At 41.8% G+C, this 26105-nt stretch overlaps 1 long non-coding RNA gene across 1 annotated transcript; it reads right to left on the bottom strand.

Annotated features, from left to right (window-relative positions):
• LOC124052200 lies at window positions 1–24792 on the bottom strand. The gene is made up of 4 exons (XR_006841964.1): window positions 24424–24792; window positions 23141–23279; window positions 2572–2626; window positions 1–1693 (listed from the first exon to the last, which is right to left on the bottom strand). It is a non-coding gene; the product is annotated as an uncharacterized LOC124052200 (long non-coding RNA).
• Window positions 24793–26105: the final 1313 nt, after the last annotated feature.

Raw genomic sequence — 26105 nt, 5'->3', positions numbered from 1 at the left:
AAAGACAAAAACATTTAGAACATTCCACATGTGAACACGTTTCAGGTTCACCACTTTGTTAAAGATGTATACAACAGAAATAGGCAAAATAGAGCCCCTGGACTACAACTGATCCAAGGATCATCTCAATCTGTCCGGAAACATCCACAAAGAAAAATAAAATGTTTACTAAAACACATAAATAGTAATACTACAACTACTAAAAAAAATGAAAAAGTGACTGACTAAAAAAGTCAGCATTATGGTGATGAATCTCAAGATGAGCAGCTACAGTGACTCTGTACTACCATTCAACTTGATTCCAACAGAGGGCACTGTCTAAGTTGACTCACTCACCTTGTGTTAGTAGTTGTGAAGACAGGGGTAAAAATGAATGCTTCAAAAAAAGAGAAAAATTGACCTTGAATGTCACATTTTTAACCAGGGGAAGAAATCTAAATATTGGGCTTAAGTGTCTGTTCAAAGGCAGAGTGTTTGATTTTGCAGTGTCCAATGAATATGTCAGAGACATTTTTCGACCAATCATACTAACTATACCACAAACTTATCACAAGAAAGAGAAGAAAAAGCCCTAAAACTCGCCTTTTCTTAATTGTTTTGTTATTTTTACAGAGTGCACCAATAAAAGTCAGCTATTTGCTGTCATACAAGCTTGTCAAACAAAGCAAAACTTCTCTCTTTAAAGTTATGTGTTGATATTTTCAAATAGGTACTTGTGACTTCACTTACATTTTATACAGACACAAGATTTTTGGAATAAGGATTGTAAAATATATCAAGATCATACCCTGAAAGGGCACATCTTTTGTACAGAACACTAGAAAGAGAACAGGGCTCAGTGGACAGTACACCAGGGCCTAGAGATGAACAGAGATAACAACAACTAATGGGCGAATACATGGCCTCCTGCGTCCAAGGTACCAATGAATATTTTTGGCACATTCAAGGGTTCAACTAGCTTTTGAGTCTTCACAACTGACTCTGAAGACTCACCGGTGAAACATGCAAGTACTTTTTTATTTAATTCGAATGGGCGTAATGTTATGCAAGAGAGCTATCATTAGTAGTGATTTTGAAAAACTGGTGGAAAGAGTTGATGGAAACTGCAAATACCGATGAAAAACATCACATTCAAAAAACTAAGCATTCATAATATCCACTGAAGAGCTGCTGGTTTAGCCTGATAAACCTTACAGTAACAAAGAGAAAAAAGTTGTTTTATAATCAGGTATGAACTATCAGACAACAACAGTGGAAAAGATCATTGATGAGGAGAAGCCAGTGGCATTAAATGATTGTTCTGTCAGTCAGTGACTGCTTGGAAGCCATGTTTGCCCTGTACAAAGAACTGCCCATTCACAATGGTGGCGATGGTGGTGGTAGTGGTGAGGCAAATGTCTCCTGAAAAAGTGGATAAAGAACAGTCCTGAGATCTGACATCCTTCAGTGTTTAGGGTAGTCAAGACCAACACACAAAAAAGAGAAAGAGAGAAACAGCTTGTACAAAATTCTGAGGGAGGCAGCAATGCTGTGAGCAATCATTCTGGCTTCCATTGGTAGCTGTGGCGGTAGTAGTAGTAATGGTAGTATTATTATTTCTGATTGCTTCAGGACTTTGTCTGCCTGCTTGGTTGCACTGTGGAGGCTCATCAAGGAACTACAAGATGGAGACCAGCTACAAACTGGATATTGTCTAGAGGAAACAAAACAAGACACAGAACAGTCAAAACAAATGACTGTAGCCATCATACTTTCAATTGCAAGCTTCTGTATTAACATGCATATATCGAGTCTTTAAATTAATCTACACTATAAATGGATTTTTAAGCAAATTTCATCTGAAATGCGTACTAGTACTGTTCACCTCATAGCATATATTGAGTGAAGAGAAAGTAGTAAAGGCCATTGTAATGATTAGTTGCAGAGCTGTGAAGAAACTCCAAGTACATTATATACAAGATGATTTAAGTTAGCTGTGATGAAGTAACTGCTCATACTGCAGCATGAAGGCTCACAACACCACAGATGCTTCTACAAATACATTCTTTCAGGCTGACAGATGCACAAAGGCATTTGATAAAGTCAATCACAAGTATATTATTATTATTCTTATTGTTATATTAAACCCACTCCACCTGTTCACCCTGTTGTCCTGTCATGAGATACAGACCTTATCTTGGACACTCAAACTATCGTGCAGCATAGGATTATGCTACTGGCATGAAACTTGCATGCTGTTGTGCAGCTCTGCGTTGTATACTAAATGAATATAAACATTGAACTATTCAGGTTTCTATAGTACCTATCCTTGCTTACAATCAGTCAAAAATAACAAAGTTATCTGCACAATAACAAAGCTGTGAGGAAGAAAGGGTAGTTTTGGGCTTTATTCCACATAAATACAATACTGTTAAAACAATTGTTTTTCACTGTTTGTTACTGCTCTATGATTGGATATGAAGAGATTTCTTTGTAGAATGACTCTACTGTAATTTAAGGACAAAAATTTGAAGTCCTCATTCTTTTTAATAGTACTGCTATACTGCTAATAATGCAACTATAGGATCTTACCACTGGAGTCCCCATCCCCAGAGGGCCTGTGTCCCTTTCCCCTGACTGGTCAGAACTGTTTTGGCAGCACAAGAAAAAGGTTTTAATGTTGAGCTGATAGGTGTATATCTTTCTTTCTTTTCTTTACAAGTGCATGTAATGACTTTGATTGCCAACATTTTAAAATTAACATATCAAATACAGAGGATGAGACTGGCACAAGGCCAGCTCTCCAGAGTTGGGATGTCTTGGGACAGACTGCTGCCCTGAACTCTCTCTGCTCCATACAGTAAAAAAGATATCCCACTGTTCGAGTCACTCTTGTATCGGAGGACAGTGTAGTGAAAAGGCATTCGAGGCTTCAACAGTGTGAGCTTGACAAAAAGACAGGTTATTATTGTCTTGGTTGTCATATGTAGTTTTACTGCCAGTATTTTATTCTGACAACACACTCACAGTACCCACGACTCCTGGCACATAATCCTCTATAGCGCTGCCAGGAAAAACTGTCAGTGCACACACAGAAAACTTTGTACTAACAAAATGACAAACTGATCTCCAAATGACCCTTTCTAATCCAAAAAGCATTTTCTGAACAACTGCTGACATGTTCTCCACCACAGCCACAAAAATGCTGATCTGAAGTGCCTTCATTATCATGCAAGTGTTTAGTGTAAAAAAGGATACTGCTCAGAAAATAGGCACTATGTGACCGATCAATGAGGCTGAGACTACCTAGTATCTGTGATGGTATTGTTGATGATGACATTAATAACATAGAAGAGCTTAAATTGGGGCAACTGGACTTCAGTTTAAAAATGAAGACATTTCACCTCTCATCCAAAAGGCTTCTTCAGTTCAGATTAACTTAAATTGGTACAAATTAATTGATAGGGAGTCCCAGGTATTAAACCTCTATGGTAGACCTGTCCAACCAACATGTGACTGCAAACGTCTTCACTTTAAAATGAAGTCCAGTTGCCCCAACTGAAGCTCTTCTATACAAGATGACCTGGATGACTGATGATTTACACAGACATTAATAACTCATTGTTCAAACTTACTCTCATCCACATTTTGATTTGTTTGCTCAGTTATTCACCAGCTCACCAGTGAATAACTGAGCATCTGCTGTGTTCACCCCTGATTCCAAGTATAGATACTTTTGTATTGGAATGAATATGTTAATGCAGGTCATCTAATCTCATATGCCCACTGTGGTTTGTTTTTGTATCTTTTGTCTATTTTGAGAATTTGTCTCAGTTAAAATGGTGGACACTGGTCACGCCAGGAATGAATACAAGACTCTAAGGCAGCCCAGAGTACAAATGGAGTTCAGGCCCACACAACCCTGGTGTTTTAGGGATTACACTCACCCAGTGTTTGCGCCTTCACACAAGGACATGGTGTGTCTCTACTTGGTGTGATGTTTGTAGGGAATACTATTCTGGGGTTGGGTGAAGGGAGAGAGAAGACCCAATTTTTCACAACCCAGACAAAATGCACATTCTGCATAACTGCACAACTCGAGAGAACTGGCTTAACAGTTTTAGAAACATAAGTCTGGTGTGCTGTTACGTAAGTATCAAGTCTTTGTTTCTGAGCTCTGGATAGGAGTATGGTGTTAAACAATACACATTTTTTGTAATTCAGATAGACAAAAACTCCATGAGCATCACACTCCCGTAACCAAAGACTTATATCTAATGATCTTACAAGCATATAGACTTTCATGAAGGCAATGTTTAATAAAGTTTAAAATGTAATTCTAGCCTGGGGTGAAGTGGAATTACCAATAGTGAGTACAGAGTTTCTTCCTTTGGCTCATACTAAGGGTTGGGTGAAATTATATAGAAAGAAGTTGTGTCTCAAGGGTGCCTTATACCTGTGAGGTGGACATATGGTGATATCTATGTTTACTGTGCAATTTGCAGGGATACCAGTTATGTTGCTAATTGAGCAACCTTCATCCGATTGGCAGGCCTAAACTTTTTGATGTTCTGAGGAAATTAATGTGCACCCTGTGTTAATTAGTAGTAGATTTGTTTGTCTAGGCCAGGGGTCGGCAACCCAAAATGTTCAAAGAGCCATACTGGCCCAAAAAAACAGAAACCATACCTGTCTGGAGCCGCAAAAAATTAAAAGCCTTATATAAGCCTAATATGAAGTCAACATAGGCTGTCAGTATATTAGCTATATAAGCCTACTATTAAAATGACTAAGTAGGGTACAAATACAAAATGAGCATTAATGATTAAATGTTTATTTTCCCTGCAGCGCATCCTGGGGTCCGTTTCATGAAGCAGGTTCAACAAACTCTGAGTATGTATGTTAACTCTGAGTTGACAAACCCTGAGAAGAAAAACTCAGAGTTTCCTGTTTCAACAAAGCGGATTCGCATTAGTTTTGTCGACTCTGAGTATGTTAACTCTGAGTATGTTGAGGCAAGCTCGTGCACCGCGACTCTAAAAAAGCCCTCATCAATGGAGCCCTAATTCACTGATTCACCACGGAGGCCGGAGGGCAAAGAAAGCGCTCAGCATATTTTTCACCGCTGGAGCTGGAAATTTTGATGGAGGCGTACGGTATACGGTATATAATCCGGAAAAAAGTAACACCTGCGGCAAAAGGAAAGAGAAAACGTGTGGGGAAAAAAATCACTGCTCGAGTTAATGCGTAAGTTTTGTTTAATCACTCATAAAATATTGCATGTAAAATATGGTATTGACCCTCTGTTCATGTAGGTGCAACCCAGGGGATGAAAAACGGGTGAAATAAAAAAATATAATTCAGTCAGGTGAGGCGGAAACATAACATGTCTGGTTGTATCTCACTTTGCTAACATTTGACATGTCAAACTATTTAAATGTATTTAAATGATTTAATACTGTACAACTCTTTCATCCCCGCATGATGTTTTCACACATTCTCTTCTCTGTAATGTTTCATTAATTAATGTGGTGAAGTTAACATTTGACTCCTGCCTGGCCAACAGAAAGAGGGTAGACTCCAGACTCCAACCTGTTGTATGTCACTCAACACACCAAAACTCATAACCAATAGTGGTGTAAAGTTCACAAAATAAAATGCTTGTCTTCAAAGGATAATGAAGATGAAGACACTGTATCTGCTGTCATAGAAAGGCTTACAGAGGCATCATATTAGATCAGCTTTACATGTACATGTGACATTCTTGTATGGATTTATATTGACATGGAAGCTGACATTGTTATCCTTTGTTAACAGAGCGTAACTGGACAGCAATGAAGAGCGTTCATCAAACTCTGCAGCACCAATGAACACAGTGAGAGTTTCAGTAAACAACACAGTTTAATTCTGTACAATTGTACATGTAGAAAAATATATAACAGATAAGGAAATGGTGTACTTGGACCGCCAGATCCAAAAGGGAGATCTGGAAATCGAGATACTTAAATACAACTTAGAGGTGGGTGTGCAGTCACAGGTAAATTTAATTTATTATTGGAACAATATGAAAAACTAACAGAAAAATGTTCTCTTTGTCTCTCTCTGTCTGTAGGATATAAGGAAGACTAAATAAAATCAATGTGTGACAGTGTGGTCGTGCTTTTATTGATTTAACCTGGAAAATGATTATTGCATATGGGATCTCTGATTGCTCTTCCATCCTGGTTTTCTGGGAGGTGGATGGGGTCCTCCTCATGGTCTTCTGTTTGTAGGGCAGGGTGTTGCTCTGCTCTAATAGTCACAATATTATGGAGAATAACACAAGCCACACTTATGTCACAGGCTCTCTCAGGGGTTACTCTGAGATGACGTAAGCACTGGAAACAGGTTTTCAGCAGGCCTACAGTCATCTCTACCCTGGCTCTTGTCCTGCAGTGTGCCACACTGAAGTGCTGCTGGGGGCCTGGTTGAGGGTCTGGGTAAGGGGTTATGAGTATGGGTTAGCAGGGGTAACTCCTGTCACCCAGAAGGAAGCCTTCAATCTCTCCTGCAAGTAAAGTCACATTTATTTAGCACAGATATTTTTCAAAGATCTTTTCATTAGACAAAGATCTTTGCAGTGACAAACAGCCACCAGTGCAGTGTTTCAGGCCACTTACCACAGTCCAGTCTGTTGCTCAGAGTAGACCCTCGATATATACAGGAGTCGTGCTCAGACCCAGGCCACTTGGCTTCCACATTTGTGATGATGTGAGCTGCATCACAAATGATTTTAACAGTACAGAAAATGAGACAGGTTATTTGAAATCTGTGGGAGGACTTCCTGTTCACATAATATTCATTTTGTGAAGGAGCAGTGATAGGAATGTGAGTGCCATCAGTGCAGCCAATCACATTGGGAAATCCTAAAAGACATTCAAATCTTTGCTCCCAGAGGTCACAGCAACATGTTAACAGAAAAATTATTATTCATTTGAAATTATTTACCCACAATCCCATTTGATGGCTCTCACAGGCTTGTGGCCAGGAAAAACAAGACAAACTGAGAGAAACCGTTTCAGAGCGAGGCTCACCTTTCTGACAGCTCTGCAAACAGGTGCTTTACTTATGTGCTCTGCATCTCCAGTGTTGTATGAAACACTCCCGTTTGCAGAAACGTAGAGCAACGCAAAGTATCTGCTCAGTGGAGAGTTCACGGCCACGGTGGGTGATGTGAGTGATGACAGGACGGATGAGGTTGTGAATGTGACTGTAACGAAAAACGATAACGCTCATATAAAAAGTCGGGACAGTATGAAAGATTATCCAGACGTGCGAGGAAAATCCTCGCCCGACGCAATCACATTTCTCTGTGAATCAGTATTGCTTCTTCGTCTACAGGCTCCTCCAGAAACAGACACTCGATCGTCGTAAACTTAGCAGATTCAACAGAGACTCGGTCAATAAGGAAACGGTTCAGGCTTATGTTCCGTAAAGGGGAGGAGTCAGAGACAAAGTCAGGGTTTCTGGGATAAAACCTGCTCCCAACCAGGTTATGTTCACAGACTAAGTTACCGCAGTAACAGACTCTGAGTATGAGTTACCTCGCTTTATGAAACGGGTTTAACTTACTCCTGAACTTACCCCGATCTCAGGGTTAACTTACCTCGCTTCTTGAAACGCTTCACTCAGGGTTTCGCTGATTTCAGGCTTAACATACTCAGAGTTTCCACATAACCTGCTTCATGAAACGGGCCCCTGGTGCAAACATGAAGAACGAAACACACTGGCACAAGACAAGGGAAACGCAGACTACTTGAACACATGAGGATGATGGGGACCAGGTGGAAACAATCAGGTGGTTGGGAAGACAATCAGACTGGAGACATGAGGAAGGGCAAGTGACCTGAAACGAGAGGAGAGTTACTTTTCAAAATAAAACAGGAAGTGACGAGACATAAAACCAAGACAAGACCTCACCGCGGTGTGACAACAAGAAATAGAAATACAGATTTTTGGTGTCATTTTTTTTATTTTGAGGATTCGAGAAAAAAAAACACAATGGGATGTGCATAATAGGCCTCCTGTAATTTCAGACCTTAGTATGGAAATGAAATGCAGTCCTCTTCGAACCTCAATAACAATACAACTCTTTCCCCCTTATCTGGACAACAGAGTGCAATAACATGCAGCCTGCAGTTAAAACGCAGCCTGCAATTATAAAAATAAAACAGCAGCCTTTTGAAAAGGTAAGTAGGCTATATAAAATGAAAATAAGCCAGTTTAATTTCAATTTCTGTGCATTCTCCTATTTTCTTTAGTTTTCCGCAAATGCCAAGTTAAGTAGCCTAAGTCAGTGCAAATGAGTACAATAAAACAATCCTTTTTAATTCTCCCCCTTACACGGCGTCAGAAACAAATAAAAAGGCTACAATCGCAAATAAAATAGAAATAAAATAATAAAATAGCCTGCAATTAAAAGGCAGCTTGCTTAAAAAATACAACACAGTAGAACAGCCGAAATTAATAAAAATAAAATAAGACAGTTAAAGTTCGATTTCTGTGCATTATCCTCTTCTCTTTAGTTTTCTGCAAATGCCAAGTAGCCTAAGTCAGTGAAAAGGTCAAACGCAGCAAAATCCTCTTCTCTTTTCCCCCTCTTATCTCAGCAACAGACACGCACAATACATCCTCGGACCTGAGTGATAAAACACAATAATTGTGTCATTCCAAATATATACTGACAAAAATCAGAAATACATTCATAAACACAGGCACTTTGTTACTAAATATGCGCCTATGATGAGATTGTGTTCTCACCTGTTCAATGTGACTTCTGTTTTCGTACATCACTGGACAGCTTCTCAACATCGGGCATGTAAGATGTAACTTTAATCTTGACGCAGGACTGCAAGCTCTCATCTGTGAGGATGGTGCGGTATTTGGATTTGATGTAGTACATGTTTGAGAATATCTGCTCGCACAGGTATGTTGATCCAAAGATGGATAATACTAATGCGTATTTCTTCATGTTCCTGTAAGTGTTGGGAAGAGTCTTCCATGTTTCAAACACAAGTTTCTCTGGTGTTGGGAGACTTTCAATTTCGCTCCATTTGTGGCTTTGGGCAGCATGGGCTTTCTGGCAGCTGACCTCTTCAGACTTTTGAATTTGGACACCCACAAATCTTTGTCAGCTACAGTGGTATGAAAAAGTTTGGGCACCCCTGATCATTTTCAGGATTTTCCTTTATAAATCATTGGTTGTTCGGATCAGCAATTTCAGTTAAATATATCATATAGCAGACAAACACAGTGATATTTCAGAAGTGAAATGAAGTTTATAGGATTAACAGAAAGTGTGCAATAATTACTTAAACAACATTAGGCAGGTGCATAAATTTGGGCACCCTTGTTGTTTTATTGATTTGAGTACCTTTAGCACTAATTATTGGAACACAAAGTTTGTTTGGTAAGCTCATTGACCCTTGACCTACATACACAGGTGAATCCGATCATGAGAAAGGGTATTTCAGGTGGCCAGTAGCAAGTTGTTCTCCCTTTTGCATCTTCTCTGAGGAGTGGCAACATGGGAGCCTCAAAACAACTCTCAAATGACCTGAAAACAAAGATTGTCCAACATCATGGTTTTGGGGAAGGATACAAAAAGCTGGCTCAGAGATTTAAGCTGTCAGTTTCCACTGTGAGGAACATAGTGAGGAAATGGAAGACCACAGGCACAGTCCTAGTTAAGGCCCGGAGTGGCAGGCCAAGAAAAATCTCTGATAAGCAGAGGCGAGGAATGGTGAGAACGGTCAAACTCAACCCACAGACCAGCTCCAAAGACCTACAACATGATCTTGCTGCAGATGGTGTCACTGTGCATCGTTCAACTATTCAGCGCACTTTGCACAAGGAGATGCTGTATGGGAGAGTAATGCGGCGGAAGCCTTTTCTACGCACATGCCACAAACAGAGTCGCTTGAGTTATGCTAAAGCACATTTGGACAAGCCAGCTTCCTTTTGGAATAAGGTGCTGTGGACTGATGAATGTAAAATTGAGTTATTTGGACATAACAAGGGGCGGTATGCATGGCGGAAGAAGAACACAGCATTCCAAGACAAACACTTGCTACCCACAGTAAAATTTGGTGGTGGTTCCATCATGCTGTGGGGCTGTGTGGCCAGTGCAGGTACTGGCAATCTTGTAAAAGTTGAAGGTTGCATGGATTCCAGTCAGTATCAGCAGATTCTTGCCAACAATGTTCAAGAATCAGTGACAAAGTTGAAGTTGCGCCGGGGCTGGATACTTCAACAAGACAACGACCCCAAACACTGCTCAAACTCTACAAAGGCATTCATGCAGAGGAACAACTACAACGTTCTGGAATGGCCATCTCAGTCCCCAGACCTGAACATTATTGAAAATCTGTGGTGTGATTTAAAGCGGGCTGTCCATGCTCGGAAACCATCAAACCTGACTGAACTGGAGATTTTTTGTAAAGAAGAATGGTCAAAAATACCTTCAACCAGACTGCAGACCCTCATTGGAAGCTATAGGAAGCGTTTAGAGGCTGTTATTTCTGCAAAAGGAGGAAATATTGATATATTGATGTAATTTTTCTGTTGTGGTGCCCAAATTTATGCACCTGCCTAATGTTGTTTAAGTAATTATTGCACACTTTCTGTTAATCCTATAAACTTCATTTCACTTCTGAAATATCACTGTGTTTGTCTGCTATATGATATATTTAACTGAAATTGCTGATCCGAACAACCAATGATTTATAAAGGAAAATCCTGAAAATGATCAGGGGTGCCCAAACTTTTTCATACCACTGTATATCGGCCATTTCCATTTTGAGGTCAGCTTGATTTACTCCTGGAAATGTATTCAACAAGGAAGGGTCAATTTCCAGGGGTGTGACAGGGAAAGACTGTGTTATTTTTTCCTTTCAGAACTCACTAAATCTGCTCCCAAATGCAGCTTGCATATCAATGATTGCACCTTGCAAATAATCACCGTTGAGTGTGTGATCGTGATGGCCGTCTTTGAACTCTCTCAGGGAGGAGAAGTGAGAGAGCGGGCCTCGCTGTACATCTCTGGCCAATACTGCCAGTTTGCGCTCGAATGACAAAACGGCTTCCAGCATTTGCAGTGCAGTGTTTCCCTGCTCGTGGAGACTTTTATTGAGCATGTTTAGGTGACGTGTCATATCTACCATGAAGTGTCGTGTAGGCTCAGAGCGGAGACTCAAAGCCACACCACAATAATTTCTAAGTTTTAGCTGCGTCCAATTGTTTCAGGAAAATCTTCCCTCGAAGTCCAGTAGAATCATCAGCAGGAGACAGGATTCTGAGCAGCAAAGACTTTAATGCCGGCAAAAAAGGGAAAAACCGTTCACAAAGCACACTGGGTACACATGAAGGGTCTCTTCTAGAATGACTGGTGGCTTTACATTATATACCTTAGGGTTTGGACCTTTCCACGCCTATTGTCCATCCCTTTTGCCAACTTTGTTTTTATTACACCAATAGGTTTCTATTTTTTGTCCTGGATTGGGTGGTGACTTTTACACCATTAGGTAGACCTGCCCTAGGTTTTCTGGGGACTTTCCACTGGCCTTATCTTGCACCTGTTTATTCATTATTTTATTATTATTTTTATGAGCTTCTGTGTACAGGTTACACCATTATATTTTTATGTGCTTCGGTGTACAGTTTACACCATTAGTTCTCCTCTCTGGGCTGCCTTCCAGTTTCGGCCTAAGTTTGGTAGCAGACACCATTATCTCCAGGCCTTTTCCTGTGCTATTTTTAAAAAATAATTGTTTTATGCAGGATTACAATAAATGTTCTTTCCCAGGTTTACAGCAGTTACAATGACATTACATTGACAGTGTATGGCTACTATAGACAGTGTTTCACTACCATAAAACAGATTATATAATTACAGTTTTACCTTCTATAGCTTACAGGCCCTTAACCAGTTGTATCCTTTTAATACAGCTGTATCTTCCTTTCTTTTTCAATCTTAATGGGAACATAACATGACTACTTCATGCTATCATATTGCAGTGCATACTATAACTTTAGGTCATCACAACTTACATAGAAATTATACCACGGACGTGCAGTTTTTCCAGCCACTTGGTGTCATCCAGTTGTGGGTAGTGTTGAAGCCCACTTGCTTCCCCGAGTAGGTTGATGTGAGAGAGTTAAAACAGAGTCGTTGAGTAGCCTTAAAACAGAGTTATTTATTTTAGAAACAAAGATCTTTGGAGATCCCACCTCAGAACACAAGTCTGCTTCAGCCAAACGCCAAGTGGGATCTAAAGCACTCAAGGAAGTACATCATTATATATACTTTAAGATAACACCGGTTGCTAGTCTCAACACCTTTACACTCAAGCGAGAGGGGAGGGGTGGTGTATCAGTGTCTTTTCCTTCGGTCAGAGTGACTTGAGATATGGTGTCCTTCTCCTACTATGCATGATACCTCTATCTCCCTCAGAGTGTGCAGTCCTGAGACAAACAACTAGTTCTACATGATTATAACATTATTAATTATACCATTAATGATATAGCATAAAACATATAGCATAAAACAAAATAAGGCATGTTAAACATTTTTTAATCCACAATTCCCCCTTTTGATCTCTATTAAGAGATCACTTACGAATGTCAAATTCAAACTCTCTGATGACCCTATCCTGTTCGTCCTCCCCATCAGAGTCCATCTTTTGCAACAACGGCATCATGTGCCTTGGAACAGGGGCGCTACCCTTCTCTACTGTGGCTGTGATGAATCTAACAGTGAGAGCTCGAATACAGGGTACACAACAACATCCTCAAGTAACCAAAATTCCCACAAAAGTAGCAATAGAGACCATAAGTGACAAAATTAAACCACTGACCAAACATCTTTGTCATCCACTCCTCCAGAGGTTACTATCTTTGTATCCTGTGGAGATTTGTATTATGTCTAGGGGTTTTAGTGTGGTATAATCAATAGCTACAATGTCATTGGATGAGATGTCAAGGGTAGGTGTGGGTTTGTGGCTCTAAAGCAAATGTGGTGTTGTCAGTGGATTCACACAAGAGTAATATTAAAGTTCCAATCAGCACGGCCAGCAGGCTGAGTCCTGCTAGCCATTTAGCATTACCATACATCACTTCTCTTTTCTTTACCCTGTCAATGGTTTGAAGTTGATTATGCAACAGTTTACACTTAAAATAGCACAGATACAATATTAAATTAATTATGACTCAATTCTAGCAGCCACGAGGCTGCACAACTTATCCCCTTTATAGTCTGGTATGACCGCACAGCGAGAGTTTTATTAGAGCAAGAGCGAAAGCCACACATACAATAAACCAACAAACAATGAAGAAAGATAACTGACAGTCGGACATCTTTACGTGCTATCTAAACTTCTTAAATTCTCAAATCATACCCTTTCACCTTCGGATTTCGTCCAACGTATATGTAATATAGAAAAGCCCAATTGGAAAGTTTATCTGCCACCCACAAGTGTTGGTAATATACCTGAATGAGAAGATTTTAATCAACTCTGTTCTCTGTATGAGTGATACCACCTGCTTGGTCAATTTGTTTTGTTCCCTGATTATTATATTCATAGGTTTCAGAGGTGTCTGTTTTGGAGGTTGGTGGCTTGGCACGCCACATGCAGGAGAGGAGCGCTATTTCACCTCCTCCCGTGACGTCTTCTCTTCTGTTCTTCAGTGCCAGGGGTAGACTGCCCTGTCACCTAGTCAGCACACGGGGATTATTCTGCCCCTTTGTGTGTGTGACTCACGGCCGACCCAGCCGGATCAGTGTTTGCTGCCTGGAGGTCCTGGTGGACCTCGAAGAGGGACCACTGCGGTTCTTCCGCTGCTGCACACTGGTTCCAGTGGTACCAGGTGTCTCCTTTACCCTTCAGTCGGACTGCATGCGAAGTTCTCTCCACCACCTGAAACGGTCCAGTCCACCTTGGTTCCGACCACTTGCTTTTGATTACCCGCAACAGGACCCAATTCACCTCTGGTGACGAAGCCTCGTGCGCCCCCTCGTGTCGGTCCGTGACCTGTTTGGCAAAAGCTGAACCGAAAGCCTGCAGTTCTTTAAAATATGCTCTTGTGGTCAGGTTTTGTTTGTCTTCACCAATCCCAATCAATTTTGTCATGGGACCTGGAAAAGCTCTCCCTGTTTGTAGCTCATGAGGAGAGAACCCTGTGCTCTGGTTAATGGAGCTTCGAATGGACATGAGCACCAGGGGTAGGGCATCTAGCCAGGTCAGGTTAGTCTGTGCACATATTTTTGCCAATTTGTGCTTAACTGTTTGATTCATCCTTTCAACCTTGCCCTGTGATTGCGGGTGGTAAACAGTGCCAAATGAATGTTTCAGCCCTAGCATTGCCTCCACCTGCTGGAGGTCTTGATTTTTGAAGTGAGTCCCATTGTCTGATCGAATTTTCTCTGGGAACCCATGTTGAGGAATGTAGTGATTAATCAGAAACTTAATCACTGACTTGTTATCCTCCCTTTTTGTTGGCAACGCCTCCGGCCACTCTGTATACACATCCACACACATCAACATATCTGTACCCTCTTACTGCGGTTATCATATCTGTGTAATCTATGATAATTTCTTTCCCTGGTCATACTTCGAGAGGATACTTACCCGGTTCGAGTTTTGATGGTCGGTCTGGCATTGTACTTGGTGCAAAGTTCACATGTTCTTACCCAGTGTTTTACCATATCTTTCAAGTGAGGATGCCACTAGTTCTCCAGGTTTCTCAGCATCTGTGCCGCTCCCACGTGTCCTACTCCATGCGCCTCCTCTAGCGCTGTTTTTCTCATGCCTGGGGTAGAATAAGACGTCCATCCGGACTCCTCCACAGTCCTCCCACCTCCGTAGCTCCTCGGGCTTTCCAGAGCGTTTTCTCCTGTGGTGAGACCCCCTTTTGCAATCTTATAATGTCAATTAGTTCTGGTTCAGTTCCATCTCTTCTTCTGAACACATTAGTTCTCGTTTAACCTGATACCCAACCGCCATCTTTGCTGCATGATCTGCTGCATTGTTCCCTCATTTCTGCCTCGTGTTTGATGGATTTGTTTATTGCAGTTATGTACATTAGCACTGTTTTTTCTCCCCCTTTTTTCTGGAACAGAATGCCATTAACAACTGCTTCTGTTTCAGAAACATCAAGGTAGAATGGCAACGTGTAGTCTGGTAAGGCCAATTCAGTGGCAGTAGCCAATTTTTGGAGCCATCCCTGCTCCTTTCTGGAAGATCGCTGTGCCTAGGAATAAAACCTGTTTCCTAGATATCTGTAATTTGGCTTTACTTACCTTAAACCCTTTTCTGGCTAAGTGTTGCAGGACAGAGCTGGTTGCTGTAAGACAGACAGTAGCTGTGGGCGCCGCCAGGAAGAGACCATCTACATACTGAATGAGTGTGGTGTTGTCTGGCAGAATGCAGTCACTTAAAGCCTATATGAGGACCTGTTTGAACAGCCATGGTGACAGTGTGAACCCTTGTGGTAGCCTGGTGTACCCCAGCTGTCGACCCTTGTAGGTAAATGAAAAAAATGTCACAGCACTCTTCTGCTAATGGGAGACAAAAGAATGCATTAGCCAGATCAATGCATGTAAACCATGAATGAGATGAATCCAGATTAGTCAGAGCCACATATGGATCAGGCACGGGCACCGTAGTAGTAGAAAGGATGTTATTAATGGTTTTGAGGTCATGTGCCATTCTGTATTTACCTGTCCCTTTCTTTTCTACTGGCAGGATAGGGGTGTTCCATGCGGAGTGTGAGGGTTAGCCATGTCGCATGTCAATCAATGTGATGTCTTAGCTTAGTAGTGAAGATGAGGGATTTGTGTGAGTGTCCAATCAGTCTGAGCCAGAGTGTGTTTAACCACACCTCCCAGTTCTTTTGCCTGATGTTTAGGATGTAATGCTAGTGAGACGTGAGGAACCGCCTCTTCTGACAATCTAGTTGATCTGCTGCGCGTGTGACCGCTGGTGCAACTCCCTCTGGAGCCACATATATGTTGGTGGAGTGTATTCGCCAATTTTTACCTTGTAGCTGTTCTTGGAACCCGTCTTGATACCACTCAGTTTGCAGTCTGTCATAGAAGAGGGTCACGTGGGCTGGGTCAGGAGGAGAGATGTAGGGCTCGAGCAGTGAGATCCAGGGTTTCCACTGCAGGTAGGCCGAGAGGATGCCGTTGTGCTCAGGCGTTTCAGGTTGCAACAGAGCCCAGTAGATGTCCGCATACTGCTCTTCCACAGACTGGAGGAGGTATTGCCCTGTGGTTCTCAGCTGGCAATGTCACTATGAGTCTGTCCAGGCTACACAGTGTGGACGCCCCCAGTTTGATTAGGAGATCTCTCCCCAATAGATTGACTTTATAGACAGCACTGGGTCTGCTGTCGCGGTCTCTCTGTGGTGTGTTCCCCACTCCTCCCAGTCATCCCAGTTCACCATGGGATACTGGATACTGTAGGTGCTGCTTGGTGATTGAGTGCCTGCGTCAGGCCTGGGCGTGGTGGATCGCCTCGACCTCGGCCCTTTGCGGTATACTGGAACAGTCTTTCACCCAGTGTCTTGGTTGGTTGCAGTAGTAGCACACGTTTCCTCCCAGCTGTCCCTTTGGCGGTCCACCCCTTCCCCCACGTCCTCTCGTCCATTCTCCTCCCCACTGTGGCCAGCCCCCGGAGCCTCCTCCTCTGCCGTATGGTGGGTATCTCGGGCAGCTTTTTTTCTATTCAAGAGGGAACAGGAAACAAATCAGGAGTATCATTATTCTCAGCAGTGACCATTACCTTCACAGCTTCACTTTTTTCTATTCTCTTTTTGTCATTTACCTTCTTTGTCAGGCCTCGTTCAGTTGTAGCTTCAGTAATTGACCCTGAAGCTCTTTAATAGTGTCCCGCTCCTTTTGCTGTTCGTCTTATGCTCAAGTGAGGTGATGCACTAAATGTTTTTTTTTCTCTAACTTCCTCTGGAACACCCTCTAACACCGCCTGTCTGTACCATTCCCTTTGTACCCCTTTTGGCCCTGGGTGGACACCTGTGTGTTTGATCCACGTGTCCTTACATTTATCTAGAAACTCGCATGGGTGCTGTTCAGGCGCCCACTGTAATTTTGGAACCATTGCAACGTTGGGCAATGGATACTTCTCTGTCATTGCTTTGCCTATGTCAGTGCTTACCCTAGTAAATGGTGTGTTATCAGGAGGGCGTCTCGTATTAGCCTCCTCCTAAATCTCCCTCAGGTCTGCTCCTGTCATGCATCCAGCTGCCACCGCTCTAAAGTCTCCAAGCGCCAGAGTCTGTCCTGCAGTAAGACTATCTAATTTGTTTAACCACAATCCTCTGCCTTCTGCCACTGGGGCATTTTATCAACTATTGCTTGCACATCACCTAGTCCAAATGATTTGTATTTGACTCCCTAGCTGGTGGTGATTAAGGGGAAAATTATCGTAGTTGAGTGTGTGTGTTATTTCAAGGTCATAGGGTGTTTATGCTGCTCATGGGGCGCTTCATCCTCGCCTGGTAGGAGTGTGTGTACGGTGTGTACTATTCTATCGATGGCCTTGTCTTGGCAGTGCGCGATATTCTGACACTGCTGATTCGTTATCTGTCTGTTCTAGTGACTGTGTTGAGACTGAGGCTTTATCTAACACTCATTTGGCTGCAGAGGCGGTGGGTGTTGGGTATGGTATACTTACGAAAAGTTGTCCTTTCTCTATTTTCTCTGTTGGGTACCTTTCCTGAGGGGACTCACATGATGCAGTGGAGGAGCGTAGGGTGGGGGTCGGACCGGTGTGTTGGCCTCCTTCTTCTCGCTTTTCCGCTCTTCTTTCTTCTCTTTGATGATCGGCACCCTGCCACCAGACCGCCAACTCGGACCATTCTCTCCTCTCCTCCTCATATGCTTTCCCTTCCTTCCTCCATTTTCCTTTTTTTTTTCAATAAACTTGCTGCTTCTTCCTGCCTCCTGGCTTCTATTTTTTAGCCTTCGACTCTGCTACCTTTTCCCATAACATAACACTCTGTCCTTTAACTCTTTCCCTGTCTCCTTTATTAATCTTTCTACCTTCTTTTTTACCCCCTCCATTTTCTTCTCCTTTTCTTTCTCTTCAGTAACCCCTGTCCCTGCCAGTATTATATTTTCTAGTTGTGCTGACAGAGGTTTCCACCGACCCTCAGGTCCACAACCTCCGTCATGTAACTCCTTATTAAACTCACCCTCCATCCTTAAAAATGTTATACCAATCTATTAATTAATTAAGTAATTAATTAACCAATAGTTTATTAAAATCTAAATTCAGCAGTCAGCCGGTGTGTATGGGGTCCACCCGAGCCACAAGTCTTATTCAGTGAGCAGAGCAAAACAGCCAGTCAGTTTGTATGGAGTTCACCCGAGCAACTGACCCTTGTGACAAAAACCGGCCACTTCCGTTGGCACCGTGAGGTTTCCGCGGCTCAGCCAGCTTTCGTTGACACCGTGAGGTTTCCGCTGTCTGTTTTGAACAGTTTTGTCACGACACTGTCATAATGCTCTGCACTTAAGACACCGCTGAATTCTATTATTTATCTATTTTATCCCCAATTACCCAGACATGTCACACATACACACAATATCACATTTATTCAATACTCACCAACTCTGGAACTTTTATCCTTTCAGCTTTTAAGGAGACGCCGCTCCTAGGGACTCTAACCCAATATTTGAAGAGACACCGCTCTTCTAACTCAGAATTCGGGGGTCCTCACCTCCCCGGGACTCTAACCCAGCTGCCTCCTTGGCTCCGTCCCCTCGTCAGAGGACGGTGGGGTCCGCCACGACCAAGGACAAGATCTACAATTGATCTTTTAACCTCTTTTTTCTTTTCGTTTTTTTTGTTCCAGTTCCTTACTTTGTTTTTCACTCATTCACACTTTATTATTTTTTTTTTTTTTATCCTCTGAATTTTCAACAGACTCTGAATTTGGAAACTTCACACTTGCAGACACAGATTGCCTTCTTATTTGAGAGTATTCAATATGCAGAATTCGTTACAACAGGTTTCTGCTTTACCTTTGTTTTAGGTCGACCACAGCGCTGTGTCCTCGGTGTGCAGTTTGGTTTTAGGTCAGATCAAAAAACTCCTCACATCCCGGACGAGCCCCCAAATTGTTGAAGCCCACTTGCTTCCCCGAGTAGGTTGATGTGAGAGAGTTAAAACAGAGTCGTTGAATAGCCTTAAAACAGAGTTATTTATTTTAGAAACAAAGATCTTTGGAGATCCCACCTCAGAACACAAGTCTGCTTCAGCCAAACGCCAAGTGGGATCTAAAGCACTCAAGGAAGTACATCATTATATATACTTTAAGATAACACCGGTTGCTAGTCTCAACACCTTTACACTCAAGCGAGAGGGGAGGGGTGGTGTATCAGTGTCTTCTCCTGTCGGTCAGAGTGACTTGAGATAGGGTGTCCTTCTCCTACTATGCATGATACCTCTATCTCCCTCAGAGTGTGCAGTCCTGAGACAAACAACTAGTTCTACATGATTATAACATTATTATTTATACCATTAATGATATAGCATAAAACATATAGCATAAAACAAAATAAGGCATGTTAAACATTTTTTAATCCACAGTAGTTCAGGTCTTTGCTTTTCAGGAATGTTTTCACGTGTTCTAAACAAGCAACAAAGCGATGCAAAACGTCACCCCTGGATAGCCAGCGGACTTTGTTGTGTAGCAGGAGATCAGAATATTCGATGTCAACTTCATCTAGCAATTCACGGAACTGATGGTGGTTTAATGCTTTTGCAATTATTTTTTTCACAATCTGGATGACAAGGTTCATCACCTCCATATGCTCCGGTGGGAATGTTTGTGCACATAGTGCTTCTTGGTGCAAGATGCAATGAAATGCAAGCAGATTGCGATCCAATGCTTTCTGTAGTAAATTCACAAACCCCTTTTGCAACCCTCTCATACTCGGTGCGCCGTCTGTAGCCACTGAAATCAGGTGGTTAGTGTTTATTCCTTTGTCATTTAAACACTGCAGCACAGCCTCACAGATGTCCTCCCCCCGTGTTTGGCCTTTCAGTGATATTAATTCGATCATTTCTTCTTGTGGCCCATGCAAATTTAGCATGTTTTAGCTGGAAATGTCGCTCCAAATTGGCCTTCTTGTTATTTGACAACTTCTCATTGCAAATCAAACATGCAGGCAATCCTTCAGCATTGGCAATGAAAGCAAACGTTTCTGTCCGTTCTTCCTTAAATCCTCTGTTCTCATCAGCAATCTTTCTCTTTTTGCCTTTGGGATCCATGGCCCATCACACACCCCCGTTTGTTTACAACAGCCACCCGCCTGTCAACGTGCTGCACTGTATGTCGCAATTCTGCTATTTAGCAATTCAAGAAATGGAAACGAACTAACATTTATTAAAAAAAACTATGAGTTAAATTATTATTTATTAGCGTAGTATTTTTTTTGTTGGACAGATTGTGTATTTTAAAAAACATCAAAAAAGGGTAAAAATTTTGAAAAAAAACCCTAGGGCCATTTTTGGTCCATTTTGATACCCTTTCAGTCCAAAAAAATTCATTCTTTTTCCATTTTCACACATTTTTGAAAAAGCTCCAGGGAGCCACTAGGGGCGTGCTAAAGAGCCGCATGTGGCTCTGGAGCCGCAGGTTACCGACCCCTGGTCTAGGCTAATGTCTGAGTGAGAGCATATCTGCCTAGGTACAAGAACAGTGGTTATTGATGTAAGCTGCAAATGTTTGCCATTTCTTTCATTCTGATGCATGTCGTCCTGTCCAAGGCGTAAAGATTCTAGAGTGCTTTGTGAAGTCTATGGAATCTTTGACGTAGGCTAACCTATCAATGAAGAAAAAAATATGAAGAATAAATATGAAGTTTCAAATAATCAGAACTTTTATCATATAAAAGGTTTGGTTATTTAGATAAAGACATGAAATTATTAATTTTTAAAGAATTAGAATAAGAGACTTGCAGATGTATGCCTCCACCAACCAGTCAAGTTGCAGTGTACATCCACATGTATCCAGAGTGACATTTGTAGTGACAAATATAAAAAAAAATTAATAAATGCTATGAAGTCCAGTTGCTTGGCAAAAATAAAAGTTGACATGATGATTCAAACAAGGGATGGACATGCTATCTTCACTTCCAGAGTGTTTTTAATAGAGTCGAAAGAACTTATACAGAACTCCATTTCATGTTGCAATGACAGTCACCTGAAGCACACATTTTTAAATATCATAAATGGACTGTACATACAACACTTTTCAAGGATGACAGACCACTCACATCGGATTCCAATACAAGCCAGAATTCACACACATTCTTACACTGATGGCATCAATCATGCAAAGTGCCACCTGCTCATCAAGTTGGCAGTACAGATTGGTAGTTAAGATTTCATTAAATATCAGTTCCTGTTCACACATGACCCTACACAGAAAACATTCCTCAGCATTTCAATTATTAATAATTATTGATTATTGAATGTTCAAGTGCTAGAAGCTAAGGCAACTGGATTTCTTTCAGGTTGTTGAAGACATTTCACCTTTCAACCAAAAGGTTCCTGTGGAGGCCCAGGTGATTAACCCTTAGTGGGGTTGTCACTTTGGGGATGATGTGAACGTTTGAGTCCTTAAAGGGGTGCTCTTATTCCTTTAGATGCTGATATCCAGGCGAGTCTTGTTCTGATTTATCCACTTCACATTCATGCCAAAGCACAGCATGGATCCATGCCTATGTATGTGTGTTTATGTCAAATTCCAACAAGTTACCTTAGACAATACCTTACCTTAAAATTGTTACCTTAGACAATTTTTTAATCAATATGTAGACTGCCCCACCAGGCGGCCACCCCCCTCCCCCCACTGGCAAAAGCCAATCGCAATCTGTTTTTTCTTCTTCTGAGTACAAACTGAATATTCAGAGGCAGCCCACAACCACCCGCTCCTTCAGGAAGTGGACCCCTGAGGCAGAGGAGGCTCTGAGGGACTGCGTCCACGGACTGGAATGTGCTGATGAAGCCACATGGCGAAGACATCAAGGGGGTGACACACTGTTTTATGGACTATGTGTCTGCAGTTCTCCCCGTCAAGACTATGTGCTGCTTCCCCAACAACAAGCCCTGGATTACCAACGACATCAAGGACGCCCTCAATGGAAAAAAGAGGGTGTTCAAGAAGGGAAACAGAGATGAACTGAAACAGGTACAGAGGGAGTTCAAGGTTCATCTGCAGGAGGCCACAGAGTCTTATAGCAGGAAGGTGGAACAGAAACTACAACAAAACTACATGAGGTAGGTCTGGGAGGGGATGAAGACCATCACGGGCTACAAGAAGACCTGCAGCACGGCAGAAGGGGACACAGAGAGAGCAAACCTGTTCAACAGGTTTGACTCTCATGCTAATGTGTCCACTCCCCCCCTCAACCCACTCAACACCCATCCCCATGCAAATAGATCTGCTCCCCCTCAACCCACTTAACACCCATCCCCCCCAAGCAAGAACACAGATAGAGTCCCCATCAACTTCAGCTGTCACCAGGTCAGCAGGGAGCTGAAGAAACTCCACCCTGCAAGGCAGCCAGCCCAGACAAGGTGTGCCTGAGAATGCTTAAGGCCTGTGCTATTAAGCTGGGGAAGCCCCTCCAGCAGGTACTCAACATGAGCATTCATCAGGAGAAGGTTCCAACCCTGTGGAAGACATCCTGTCTTGTCCCAGTTCCCAAGAAGCCACACCCGAGACGGCCCAACGACTTAAGATTGGTGGTCCTAACGTGACACGTGATGAAGACACTGGAACAGCTGATACTCTACCACCTTAAACCCCAGGTCCGGCACGCCCAGGACCCCCTGCAGTTTGCCTATCAGGCAAAGGTAGAGGTGGATGACGCCATCCTGTACATACTGCACAAGGCCCACTCTCACCTGGACAATGAGAGCAGTGCTATGAGGATCATGTTCTTCAACTTCACCAGCGCTTTCAACACCATCCATCCAGCACATGTGTGAGTACGAAGGAAGTGAGAAGACAGATAAGAGGGAACGGAGATGGTTCACACCTTACTTCTATTATCAACAAAACAATGTGTTTATTTACTTTTACTACTTACTCAATCAGACAAATGAGTTAGAGGCTGAACTTGTGGGAGCAAAAGTTGAAGAGATCCTCCAGGCTGGGCCCCAGTAACTCCATCACCATTACATTGTAATCACCTTCTGCTCCACACCACTTTATTGTTGGAATGCCCACTAGATAAACAGAGGAAATGCAAATTACAATAGCAAGAACCCAAAAATGTAGTTGTAGTTCTACTTGAAGGCTGAAGGACAAAAAAAACAAAAAACAAACTACAAGTAAGACGTGAAACTGATACCAGGCGTGTAATGATACATGTGTGTGGGTTGTAACTGTAACAGTACATGCTGTGAAATCTGCACTAATTTTTTTCTGTTCTGCTTCTTCTACTGGGTGGCATAGAGTTATGGAGCAGTACTAACAGCTAAGCCACTATTACACTTCACCACATATTCTACATTATCATTTCATTATGTTCAAGAGACATTTATATTAATATGCCAAATTCAAAAGATGTAGAAATGGGGCAACAATTCCTACACAATTTACACAATATTAACAAATTCACAACAGGGGAAAAACAATCCACGAAAAACTTTTAGTGTTTCTTCCTCAGCTGCCGATACACACACTATTTTTGACCAAGGTTCTATAGGAGTTTTCTATTTAAGAAACATGTTCTTAAGTAGAATGCAAAAAATGACCATGAATGGTATAAATTACATAAATAACACCCATAAATTACATACGATTTCCCGCTCATAATTTCTAATAAAACTGAGATGTTGATCATTCCAGATGGTAGACATAAGTCAAGTAATTCTAGGTAATGAAGATTACATTTTTCTTCTTGCAGGCTTACATTTATTTCCTGGAGGCTTAACCATCACATAACCACACATTAAGTTACAGGACAGACAGACATGCAATAGATGTATTATGTACACAACATACTATCAAAAATCACAAAATGTACTGTTTACAATGACAAAATTCTGACGCATAAAGACTAAAGACTAAAGACTATATGTTAACTGTGGTTAAAACAAACTCTAATAATCCCTTTGAGGCTAACACATTTTCCGGTTTTGCGCATTCAATCACGGGAGTAGATTTGGACACAATCAATTCAAGACTGATCTCATTCAGTGTTGCAGTCTCGCAGTCTCCCCCCCAGCTGAAGGAAGAATACACTGTGTAAAAATTATATGGCTATTCACAACGGACGGAAAATAAATCTTGCACAGTAAGAGAGGAGATGGAAACTGAGTGATCCATAGCTGAGATGGAAAGGTTCAGTGAAACATAAAAACTGACCCGATACGTCACCTCCGCCTTGCATCATCTTGTAGATCTTGCTCTCGATGTGCAACTGGGGGTGTTTAGTCTTCACACATTCCAACTTAATTGCAACCTCCTCACCTACTGAAATATCTGTACCTAGAAAAGGAGAAATTGTTGACTTTAAAGGATCCATCCATTTTCTATACCGCTTATCCATCATCTCAGCTGACTATGGGCAAGAGGTGGAGTACACCAGGGACTGGTTACCAGTCAATCGCAGGGCTGACCCACAAAGACAGACACTTTAAACAATCAGTTAATTATAATCTAGGGACATGTAGGTATACAAGACGCTACAATTTTAACCAGTCAGAGTTTTGAAATGTCCACTGCGAGACTCTTGCTATTTGTTGATTCTATTAGTCATGTCAAGTCAACTTTATTTGTATAGCCCATTTTTACAAGCAGTTTGTCTCAAAGGGCTTAACATAACATCAGCAACATCCTCTGCCCTTCGACCCTCACATCGACTAAGAAAAAACTCCCAGAAAAACCTTTAACAGGAAAAAATGGAAGAAACCTCAGGGTGAGCAACAGAGGAGGGATCCCTCACCCAGGACGGGCAGACATGCAATGGATGTTGTACAGGCAGGAAAGCAATTTGCAACATGAGAAATGACATTACTAAAAAGATAAGCAATTAGATGTTTAATCTTTTTAATAAACAATCACTTTATAGCTTATATATAGGATACTATTAGATAGATTATCAGTTGAGCATACAACAGAAGGAATATAGATGACATTTAAAAGGGACACATGAAAAACTCACTTTTTTTGAGGGTTGTGTTTGTGCACATATATTTATGTATTTGGAGTACCTTGAAAAACTCAAAAAATGTGAAAAATACAACCTTTTGTGTGGGCTGGCCAGTTAAGAAAATATGGGATTCAATGAGCCATTTAGATTTTGCTCCCCTCCGTATGTAAGGAGTAGGCACATTTCAATAATCCCGCCCCCTACCTGAGTAAAAAATGTACTTAAAACACACGCATCCTCTTATTCTGTTCCTTAATTTAAATACATAATATGGTAAGGTACAGCACTCCAGACTAACTCTATGCATTGGTTGCATATGGTCACCTTTTTAATCGCTATAACTTTCATATAATGCTATATAAAATATATCTTCGCTGCCCCGTGAAAAAAACGTATCTCCAAAATTCGTTTTTTCCAGGAGCATGTTTTTTTACTATGCACTCCAATGAGGTGTGGTTATTTACGATCCTCCAGTCTCATTTTTATGTCCCACCAAACTTGACTGCAGACTATTCTGCATCTGCACTTAACACATTACGCTAACAAAAGCTTTTGGTTCGCATTTTATATTGAAATCATGATAAATCATGGGCAAATAGTAATCTGATATTGACGTGCACACATCACTTTGACTGACTGTCGTTCCTGCCAGCCGCTGAAATGCAGTTGGGAGAGGGGCCAGTTTCTCTACACCAGTGCTTCTCAATTATTTTCTGTTACGCCCCCCCCAGCAAGAAGAAAACAATTCGCGCCCCCCCACCCCACCACCCACTCTCCGCCGTGACTATAAATAATAGTAACAATAATATGTAATAATATGTAATAATGTGTAATAATATGATGCTAACAGTGCTCGCTGGTTTACTGAAGTAGCATTCAAATAGTGGGATGATTG

Source organism: Scatophagus argus, chromosome 21, assembly GCF_020382885.2.
Source record: "Scatophagus argus isolate fScaArg1 chromosome 21, fScaArg1.pri, whole genome shotgun sequence".
Classification (NCBI taxonomy): domain Eukaryota; kingdom Metazoa; phylum Chordata; class Actinopteri; family Scatophagidae; genus Scatophagus; species Scatophagus argus.
The sequence above is the reverse complement of the archived record's forward strand: the minus strand, read 5'-3'. Positions and strand labels throughout refer to the sequence as shown.